General features: G+C 41.0%; 1 non-coding gene across 1 annotated transcript; it reads left to right on the forward strand.

Annotated features, from left to right (window-relative positions):
- The first annotated feature begins 8,927 nt into the window (after nt 1-8,927).
- On the forward strand, nt 8,928-9,035 carry LOC112761347 (small nucleolar RNA R71). Its single transcript, XR_003181747.1, has one exon. It is a non-coding gene; the product is annotated as a small nucleolar RNA R71 (small nucleolar RNA).
- Nucleotides 9,036-9,760: the final 725 nt, after the last annotated feature.

Below are 9,760 nucleotides of genomic sequence, written 5' to 3' on the forward strand. Positions count from 1 at the left end.
TCTTCAAACTACCATAACTTTTGATCCGAAGCTCCGATTGCCGCACCGTTTGTGGCTACGCGTTCACTGCGACGAGCTCTACAAAACTCATTACTTTGTTTTTGAGCTAACCCACGATTTTGGTCCAGTTTTCTCAGCCTTAAATTCGAATTTTTGGGTGAAAAGTGTTGAGATTTTGGGCTCTTTGATGTTGTAGGATCCAACTAGCTTGAAGAAGAAGATTAATCTTGTCTCCTTGATCCTTGGATGTGGTAAGATTCTCAACCCTAGTGAAATTTGTTGGTTTATGATGTTTGGGTATTGAGTTGTGTTTGGGTATGATAATTGTGGCTTAGGTAGTGTGTATGTGAATATTGAAGCTTGATTGAGATTTTAGAAAGCTTGGAAAAGGGCTTTGGTGTGCTAAAAATCTGTTCTTAGAGGTGTTGAGACCTTGAGAGCTTGTAGAAAAGTGATTTGGAAGTGCTCCAGGTTGAGCGGGGAAATCGGCTAAGGTATGGTCTCGGTTTCCTGTATCTAAAATGTAATGTGGTGTGAAAACTTAGGCTAGAGGCCCTAAGATAGGAATTGAATTGTTGATGTTGTTGAATGGTTGAGATATATTGTGTGGTCATATATGTGATCATAAATATTGATGCCTTGATGGTAGGATGCATGAGAGATATGCATGTTGTGATATATGCTTGATGATTGATTGAGGTTGAATTTTGGGTGAAACCATGTAGATGTTGAGTATGATATTGATTATATGTAATGATGGTTGATTGGAAATGGTGTTGTTGGAAATTGGGATGGGAAAGAATATATGACATGAAAATGTGTTTGAAATTGAGTATTTGATTGAAATAGGTTAAAATGGTGGGATGGTGGTTGTGAATTTGATAAAAATGTTAATGTATAAGTTGAGGAGACTTGAGGTTGATTTTGGCATGTTTTGGTTGATTTTAAAAAGGGGTTGGAATTGGTTTGTTTTGAAAATGGCACTTTGTGGTTTTGTATGAAAATGTGGTTTTTGGACATACTTTGACGGAGCATAACATGGACTCCGGATCTCCGATTTTTGCTAAACTTGTTTAGAAATGAAATTGGATCTGGGATGTTTATGCCGTTCAAAAAATGAGTGAAAAATGATTTGAAACGGAGAAGTTATGCCCGTCGGAAGATTGGGGAAATTGGCCGACGTGCAGGCGTCGTTTTCAAATATTCACTACCCACGCGTGCGCCTGGATGACCCGTACACGCCGATGTGCTGATCCAATTGTCCAGCCAAATTCACGGGAGTTGTGCGACAATTGCACTGGTTTTGTGCGTGGCGCACAAAACACACCCACGCGTACGCGTGGCTGACGCGCAGGCATCACTTGGCTTTTCTCCCATCCACACGTGCATGTGGGCGACGCATACTCATCGGTAGGACTTTTGGCTTTCCACGCGTGCGTGTGGGCAACGCGCACGCGTGACCTTTTTTTCACCCTAAGGTTGATTTTTGAGTTTTCAAAACCAAATTTCATACTTCTAAGCCTCTGATCTCACCCCTTATGTCTTAAATTATTATGATATGCCTAGTAATGAGAAAGAAGCTAGGGAATGTAGTAACTTGTGAATGAATAAAGGGGAGGATTAATGATCAATGATGATCAAAGATGATTGTATGAGATACTGAGGATGGTGGTGGAAGTGCTTTGTGTGCCATGAGCCGAAGGGATGTATTTGTTAATAAATTAGCTGGTTATGGATTGAATTATGAGCCGGATGGCTGAGTTATTGCCGAGTTATGGTGGAGCCATTATTGAATTATGGCTGAGTATGATTGCATATATGCTTATTGAATGAAATGTGAATGTTGCACTTCCACTATCTGAGATACGGGTTTCCTTGGGAGAAAGCAGTGGCTAGCCACCACGTGCTCCAGGTGGAGACTCGATACTCTGCTGATCCTATGTCGTAAGTGTGGCCGGACACTGTGAAAGTTCCGGATGAGCTCGCCCCCGTGAATATACACCAGTGAGGGTGTTGGATGTGAATTATGAATTTTGTTGAGTATAACTCGAGTTGGGGATGCACGACAGCGGGACAGTTCAATGGTTAGCTACCAGGACTTGTCGGGTTGGCTTTATAACCAACAGATGAGACTCATCAGCCGTTAGGACAGGCATACATCATATGCATATTATGTGAATTGTTTGGAATTTCCTAATTGATTGCATATTACTTGCTAATTGTCTTAATGCCATATCTGTTTCCTATTTGTATATCTCCTTGTCTAATATAATTGTGTTTGCCATATTATATTACTGCTGGTAGTTGGGAGGTCTGAAGGATTTGGAAAGAGAAGTAATAGATAGACTGAAGATCTTTAGTCAGTTGCCATTTATGGTTTAGTCTGTTTATAAGTGGTGCACGAAATTACGATCATCAACAATGGCACCAAAGACTTGGTGCTCTCAGACGTGAATCACACTTTGTCACAACTTCGCACAACTAACCAGCAAGTGCACTGAGTCGTCCAAGTAATAAACCTTACGTGAGTAAGGGTCGATCCCACGGAGATTGTCGGCTTGAAGCAAGCTATGGTCACCTTGTAAATCTCAGTCAGGCGGATTTAAATGGTTATGGTGAATTGACAATAAAAACATAATTAAAATATAAACTAGGATAGAGATACTTATGTAATTCCTTGGTGAGAATTTCAGATAAGCGTATAGAGATGCTTTTGTTCCTCCTGAGCCTCTGCTTTCCTGCTGTCTTCATCCAATCATTCTTACTCCCTTCCATGGCAAGCTGTATATAGGGCATCACCATTGTCAATGGCTACATCCCATCCTCTCTGTGAAAATGGTCCAATGCGCTGTCACTGCATGGCTAATCATCTGTCGGTTCTCGATCATACTAGAATAGGATTTACTATCCTTTTGCGTCTGTCACTACGCCCAGCACTCGCGAGTTTGAAGCTCGTCACAGCCATCCCTTCCCAGATCCTACTCGGAATACCACAGACAAGGTTTAGACTTTTCGGATCTCGGGAATGGCCATCCATGGGTTCTAACTTATACCACGAAGACTCTAATATCTCGGACTCGGTCCCCTGTATTAGATATCTAAGAGATACTCATTCTATCTCATCTTCATGTAGAATGGAAGTAGTTGTCAGGCACGCGTTCATAGGTGAGAATGGTGATGAGCGTCACATAATCATCACATTCATCATGTTCTTGGGTGCGAATGAATATCTTAGAACATGAATAAGCTTGAATTGAATAGAAAAACAATAGTACTTTGCATTAATTCATGAGGAACAGCAGAGCTCCACACCTTAATCTATGGTGTGTAGAAACTCTACCGTTGAAAATACATAAGAACAAGGTCTAGGCATGGCCGAGAGGCCAGCCCCCATGATCTAAGAACTAAACGTCCCAAGATAGATCCGAAGATGTAAATACAATAGTAAAAAGTCTTATTTATACTAAACTAGTTACTAGGGTTTACAGAAATGAGTAAATGATGCAGAAATCCACTTCTAGGGCTCACTTGGTGTGTTCTTGGGCTGAGCATTGAAGCTTTCACGTGGAGAGGTCTTTCTTGGAGTTGAACGCCAGTTTATAACCTGTTTCTGGCGTTTAACTCCACTTTGCAACATGAAACTGGCGTTGAACGCCAGTTTGCGTCGTCTAAACTCGGGCAAAGTATGGACTATTATATATTGCTAGAAAGCCCTGGATGTCTACTTTCCAACGCAATTGCGAGCGCGCCATTTAGAGTTCTGTGCAGGGAGGTCAGAATCCAACAGCATCTGTAGTCTTTTTTCAACTTCTGAATCTGATTTTTGCTCAAGTCCCTCAATTTCATCCAGAAAATACCTGAAATCACAGAAAAACACACAAACTCATAGTAAAGTCCAGAAATATGAATTTTATTTAAAAACTAATAAAAATATACTAAAAACTAACTAAATCATATTAAAAACTATGTAAAAACAATGCCAAAAAGCGTATAAATTATCCGCTCATCACAACACCAAACTTAATTTGTTGCTTGTCCCCAAGCAACTGAAAATCAAATAGGATAAAAAGAAGAAAATATACTATAAATTCTAAAATATCAATGAAACTTAGCTCCAATCAGATGAGCGGGACTAGTAGCTTTTTGCCTCTTGAATAGTTTTGGCATCTCACTTTATCCCTTGAAGTTCAGAATGATTGGCATCTATAGGAACTTAGAATTTAGATAGTGTTATTGATTCTCCTAGTTCAGTATGTTGATTCTTGAACACAGCTACTTTATGAGTCTTGGTCGTGGCCCTAAGCACTTTGTTTTCCAGTATTACCACCGGATACATAAATGCCACAGACACATAATTGGGTGAACCTTTTCAGATTGTGACTCAGCTTTGCTAAAGTCCCCAATTAGAGGTATACAGGGTTCTTAAGCACACTCTTCTTTTTTTTGCTTTGGACCTTGACTTTAACCGCTCAGTCTCAAGTTTTCACTTGACACCTTCACGCCACAAGCACATGGTTAGGGACAGCTTGGTTTAGCCGCTTAGGCCAGGATTTTATTCCTTTAGACCCTCCTATCCACTGATGCTCAAAGCCTTGGATCCTTTTTATTACCCTTGCCTTTTGGTTTTAAGGTCTATTGGCTTTTTGCTCTTGCCTTTTTGTTTTAAGAGCTTTTGGCTTTTTCTGCTTGCTTTTTCTTTCTCTTTCTCTTTTTTTTCGCCATTTTTCTTTTTTTTTTTGCAAGCTTTGTTCTTCACTGCTTTTTCTTGCTTCAAGAATCATTTTTATGATTTTTCAGATTATCAGATAATATGTCTCCTTTTTCATCATTCTTCAAGAGCCAACATATTTAACATTCATAAACAACAATTTCAAAAGACATATGCACTGTTCAAGCATTCATTCAGAAAACAAAAAGTATTGTCACCACATCAAAATAATTAAACTAGTTTCAAGGATGAATTCGAAACCCTGTACTTCTTGTTCTTTTGTTTTTAGAACATTTTTCATTTAAGAGAGGTGATGGATTCATAGGACATTCATAACTTTAAGGCATAGACACTTAGACACTAATGATCATATAGTAAAGACACAAACATAAATAAACATGAAGCATAATAAACGAAAAACAGGAAAATAAGAACAAGGAGATTAAGGAACGGGTCCACCTTAGTGAGGGTGGTGTCTTCCTCTTCTTGAAGAACCAATGGTACTTTTGAGCTCCTCTATGTCTCTTCCTTGTCTTTGTTGCTCCTCCCTCATAGCTCTTTGATCTTCTCTAATCTCATGGAGGATGATGGAGTGCTCTTGGTACTCCATCCTTAGTTGTCCCATGTTGGAACTTAATTCTCTTAGGGAGGTGTTGATTTGCTCCCAATAGTTTTGTGGAGGGAAGTGCATCCCTTGAGGCATCTCGGGGATTTCATGGTGAGGGAATTCCTCATGCTCTTGTTGAGGTCCATGATCTCTTGTTTGCTCCATCCTTTTTTTAGTAATGGGCTTATCCTCTTCAATGAGGATGTCTCCCTCTATGTCAATTCCAGCCGAATTGCAGAGGTGGCAAATGAGGTGAGGAAAGGCTAACCTTGCCAAAGTGGAAGACTTGTCAGCCACCTTATAGAGTTCTTAAGGTATAATCTCATGAACTTCCACTTCCTCCCCAATCATGATACTATGGATCATGATGGCCCGATCTATAGTAACTTCAGACCGGTTGCTAGTAGGAATGATTGAGCATTGAATAAACTCCAACCATCCTCTAGCTACAGGCTTAAGGTCCAGTCTTCTCAATTGAACCGGCTTGCCTCTTGAGTCAACTTTCCATTGAGCTCCTTCTACACATATGTCCATGAGGACTTGGTCCAACCTTTGATCAAAGTTGACCCTTCTAGTGTAGGGGCGTGCGTTTTCTTCCATCATTGGCAAGTTGAACGCCAGCCTTACATTTTCCGGACTGAAATCTAAGTATTTCCCCCGAACCATGGTAAGCCAATGCTTTGGATTCGGGTTCACACTTTGATCATGGTTCTTAGTGATCCATGCATTTGCATAGAACTCTTAAACCATTAAGATCCCGACTTGTTGAATGGGGTTGGTGAGAAGTTCCCAACCTTTTCTTTGGATCTCAAGTCGGATCTCCGGATACTCATTCTTTTTGAGCTTGAAAGGAATCTCAGGGATCACTTTTTTCTTGGCCACAACTTCATAGAAGTGGTCTTGATGGACCTTTGAGATGAATCTCTCCATCTCCCATGGCTCAGAGGTGGAAGCAATTGCCTTCCATTTCCTCTTTCTTGAGGTTTCTCTGGCCTTAGGTGCCATTAATGGTTATGAAAAAACAAAAAGCTATGCTTTTAGCACACCAAACTTAGAATGTTTGCTCGTCCCCGAGAAAAAGAAGAAAGAAAGAAGGAGAAGAAGAAGAGAAATGGAGGAGAGGGAGAGAGGGGTGTATTCGGCCAAGGGAAAGAAGAGAGGGTTGTGTTGTGTGAAAATGAAGAAGGAATGAGGGGTTTATATAGGAGTGTGGGGAGGGTTAGGGTTCGGCCATTAGGGTTGGGTTTGGGAGGGAAAAGATTTTGAATTTTGTAGGTAGGTGGGGTTTATGTGGAAGAGTGGATGGATGTGAATGGTGAAGAGGTGATGGGGAAGAGTGATTGAGGTGATTGGTGAAGGGTATTTGGGGAAGAGAGATATGAAGAAGGTGTGAAAAGGAGAGAAGAAGGTGGTGGGGATCTGTGGGGTCCACAGATCCAGTGGGGTCAAGGACTTAACATCCCTGCTCCAATTAGGCGTGTAAAACGCCCTTGCTGTGCAATCCTGGCATTTAACTCCAGACTGCTGCTTGTTTCTGGCGTTAAACGCCCAAATGTAGCCTGTTTCTGGCGTTTAACGCCAGGTAGATGCTTGTTTCTGGCGTTAAACGCAAGCTAGGTGCTTATTTCTGACGTTTAAGCGCCAGCTTGGTGCTTGTTTCTGGCGTTAAACGCCAGACAGATGCTTGTTTCTGGCGTTTAAATGCCAGAATGCTCCTCCTCCAGGGTGTGCTATTTTTAATGCTGTTATTCATTCTATTTTTGATTTTTCAGTAGTTTTTGTGACTCCACATGATCATCAACCTAATAAGACACGAAATAACAAAAGAAAAAATAAAAGAGATATAATTAAATAACATTGGGTTGCCTCCCAACAAGCGCTTCTTTAATGTCAATAGATTGACAGTGAGCTCTCATGGAGCCTCACAGATAATCAGAGCAAGGTTGGAACCTCCCAACACCAAACTTAGAGTTTGAATGTGGGGGTTCAACACCAAACTTAGAGTTTGGTTGTGGCTTCCCAACACCAAACTTAGAGTTTGACTGTGGGAGCTTTGGTTGACTCTGCAGTGAGAGAAGCTTTTCATGCTTCCTCTCCATGGTTACAGAAGGAGATCCTTGAGTTTTAAATACAAGGTTGTCCTCATTCAGTTGGAGGACCAACTTTCCTCTGTCCACATCAATCACAGCTCTTGCTGTGGTTAGGAAGGGTCTTCCAAGGATGATGGAATCATCCTCATCCTTCCCAGTGTCTAGGATTATGAAATTAGCAGGGATGTAAAGGCCTTCAACCTTTACTAGCACGTCCTCTACTAGTCCATAAGCCTGTTTTCTTGAGTTGTCTGCCATCTCTAATGAGATTCTGGCAGCTTGCACCTCAAAGATCCTAAGTTTCTCCATTACAGAGAGCGGCATTAAGTTTATTCCTGACCCCAGGTCACACAGAGCCTTCTCAAAGGTCATGGTGCCTATGGTACAGGGTATTAAGAATTTGCCAGGATCCTGTTTCTTTTGAGGTAATTTCTGCCTATCCAATGCATTTAGTTCATTGGTGAGCAAGGAAGGTTCATCTTCCCAAGTCTCATTACCAAATAATTTGGCATTCAGCTTCATGATTGCACCAAGGTACTTAGCAACTTGCTCTTCAGTGACATCTTCATTCTCTTCAGAAGAAGAATACTCATCAGAGCTCATGAAGGACAGAAGGGGGTTCAATGGAATCTCTATGGTCTCTAGATGAGCCTCAGATTCCTTTGGTTCCTCAAAGGGAAACTCCTTATTGGTCACTGAGCGTCCCAGGAGGTCTTCCTCACTAGGATTCACGTCCTCCCCCTCCCTTGTAGGTTCAGCCATGATGATCAAGTCAATGGCCTTGCACTCTCTCTTTGGATTTTCTTCTGTATTGCTTGGGAGAGTACTAGGAGGAGTTTTAGTGACCCTTTTACTCAGCTGGCCCACTTGTGCCTCCAAATTTCTAATGGAGGACCTTGTTTCATTCATGAAACTCACAGTGGCCTTAGATAGATCAGAGACTATATTTGCTAAGCTTGATGGGTTCTGCTCAGAATTCTCTGTCTGTTGCTGAGTGGATGATGGAAAAGGTTTGCTATTGCTAAACCTGTTTCGTCCACCATTATTAAAGCCTTATTGAGGCTTTTGTTGATCCTTCCATGAGAAATTTGGATGATTTTTCCATGAGGGATTATAGGTGTTTCCATAGGGTTCACCCATGTAATTCACCTCTGCTATTGCAGGGTTCTCAGGATCATAAGTTTCTTCTTCAGAAGATGCCTCTTTAGTGCTGTTAGATGATTCCTTCAATCCATTCAGACTCTGAGATCATATTGACTTGTTGAGTCAATATTTTATTCTAAGCCAATATGGCATTCAGAGTATCAATTTCAAGAACTCCTTTCCTCATAGGCATCCCATTACTCACAGGATTCCTTTCAAAAGTGTACATGAATTGGTTATTTGCAACCATGTCAATGAGTTCTTGAGCTTCTGCAGGTGTTTTCTTTAGGTGAATGGATCCACCTGTAGAATGGTCCAATGATATTTTAGATAATTCAGACAGACCATCATAGAATATATCCAGGATGGTCCATTCTGAAAGCATGTCAGAAGGACACTTTTTGGTCAGTTTCTTGTATCTCTCTCAAGCTTCATAGAGGGACTCACCTTCTTTCTGTTTGAAGGTTTGAACATCCAGTCTAAGCTTACTAAGCTTTTGAGGAGGAAAGAACTTGGCTAAGAAAGCCGTGACCAGCTTATCCCAAGAGTTCAGGCTATCCTTAGGTTGAGAGTCCAACCATATTCTAGCTCTGTCTCTTACAGCAAACGGGAAAAGCATGAGCCTGTAGACCTCGGGATCAACCCCATTGGTCTTAACAGTATCACAGATTTGCAAGAATTTCAGTTAAGAACTGAAAAAGGATCTTCTGATGGAAGTCCATGAAACTTGCAGTTCTGTTGCATCAGAGAAACTAACTGAGGTTTCAGCTCAAAATTGTTTGCTCCAATGGCAGGGATTGAGATGCTTCTTCCATGTAAATTGGAATTTGGTGCAGTAAAGTCACCAAGCATCTTCCTTGCATTGTTATCATTTTCGTCCATGTCTCCTTCTTTTTCGAAAATTTCTGTCAGATTTTCTCTAGAGAGTTGTGCTTTAGCTTCCTCTTCAGAGTCCTTTCAGGTTTAGGATCAGCTTCAACAAGAATGTTCTTATCCTTGTTCCTGCTCATATGAAAAAGAAGAGAACAGAAAATAATAGGGATCCTCTTTGCCACAGTAGAGAGGTTCCTTTATGTGAGTAGAAGAGAAGAATAAAAGAAGGGGAAGAGAAAAACTCAAACACAGAGAGGAAGATGGTGTTCGAATTTCGGGTGGAAGAGAAGTGTTAGTAGATGAATAATTAAAATGAAGGAGATGAGAGATGAGAGAATT

Source organism: Arachis hypogaea, chromosome 16, assembly GCF_003086295.3.
Source record: "Arachis hypogaea cultivar Tifrunner chromosome 16, arahy.Tifrunner.gnm2.J5K5, whole genome shotgun sequence".
NCBI lineage: Eukaryota > Viridiplantae > Streptophyta > Magnoliopsida > Fabales > Fabaceae > Arachis > Arachis hypogaea.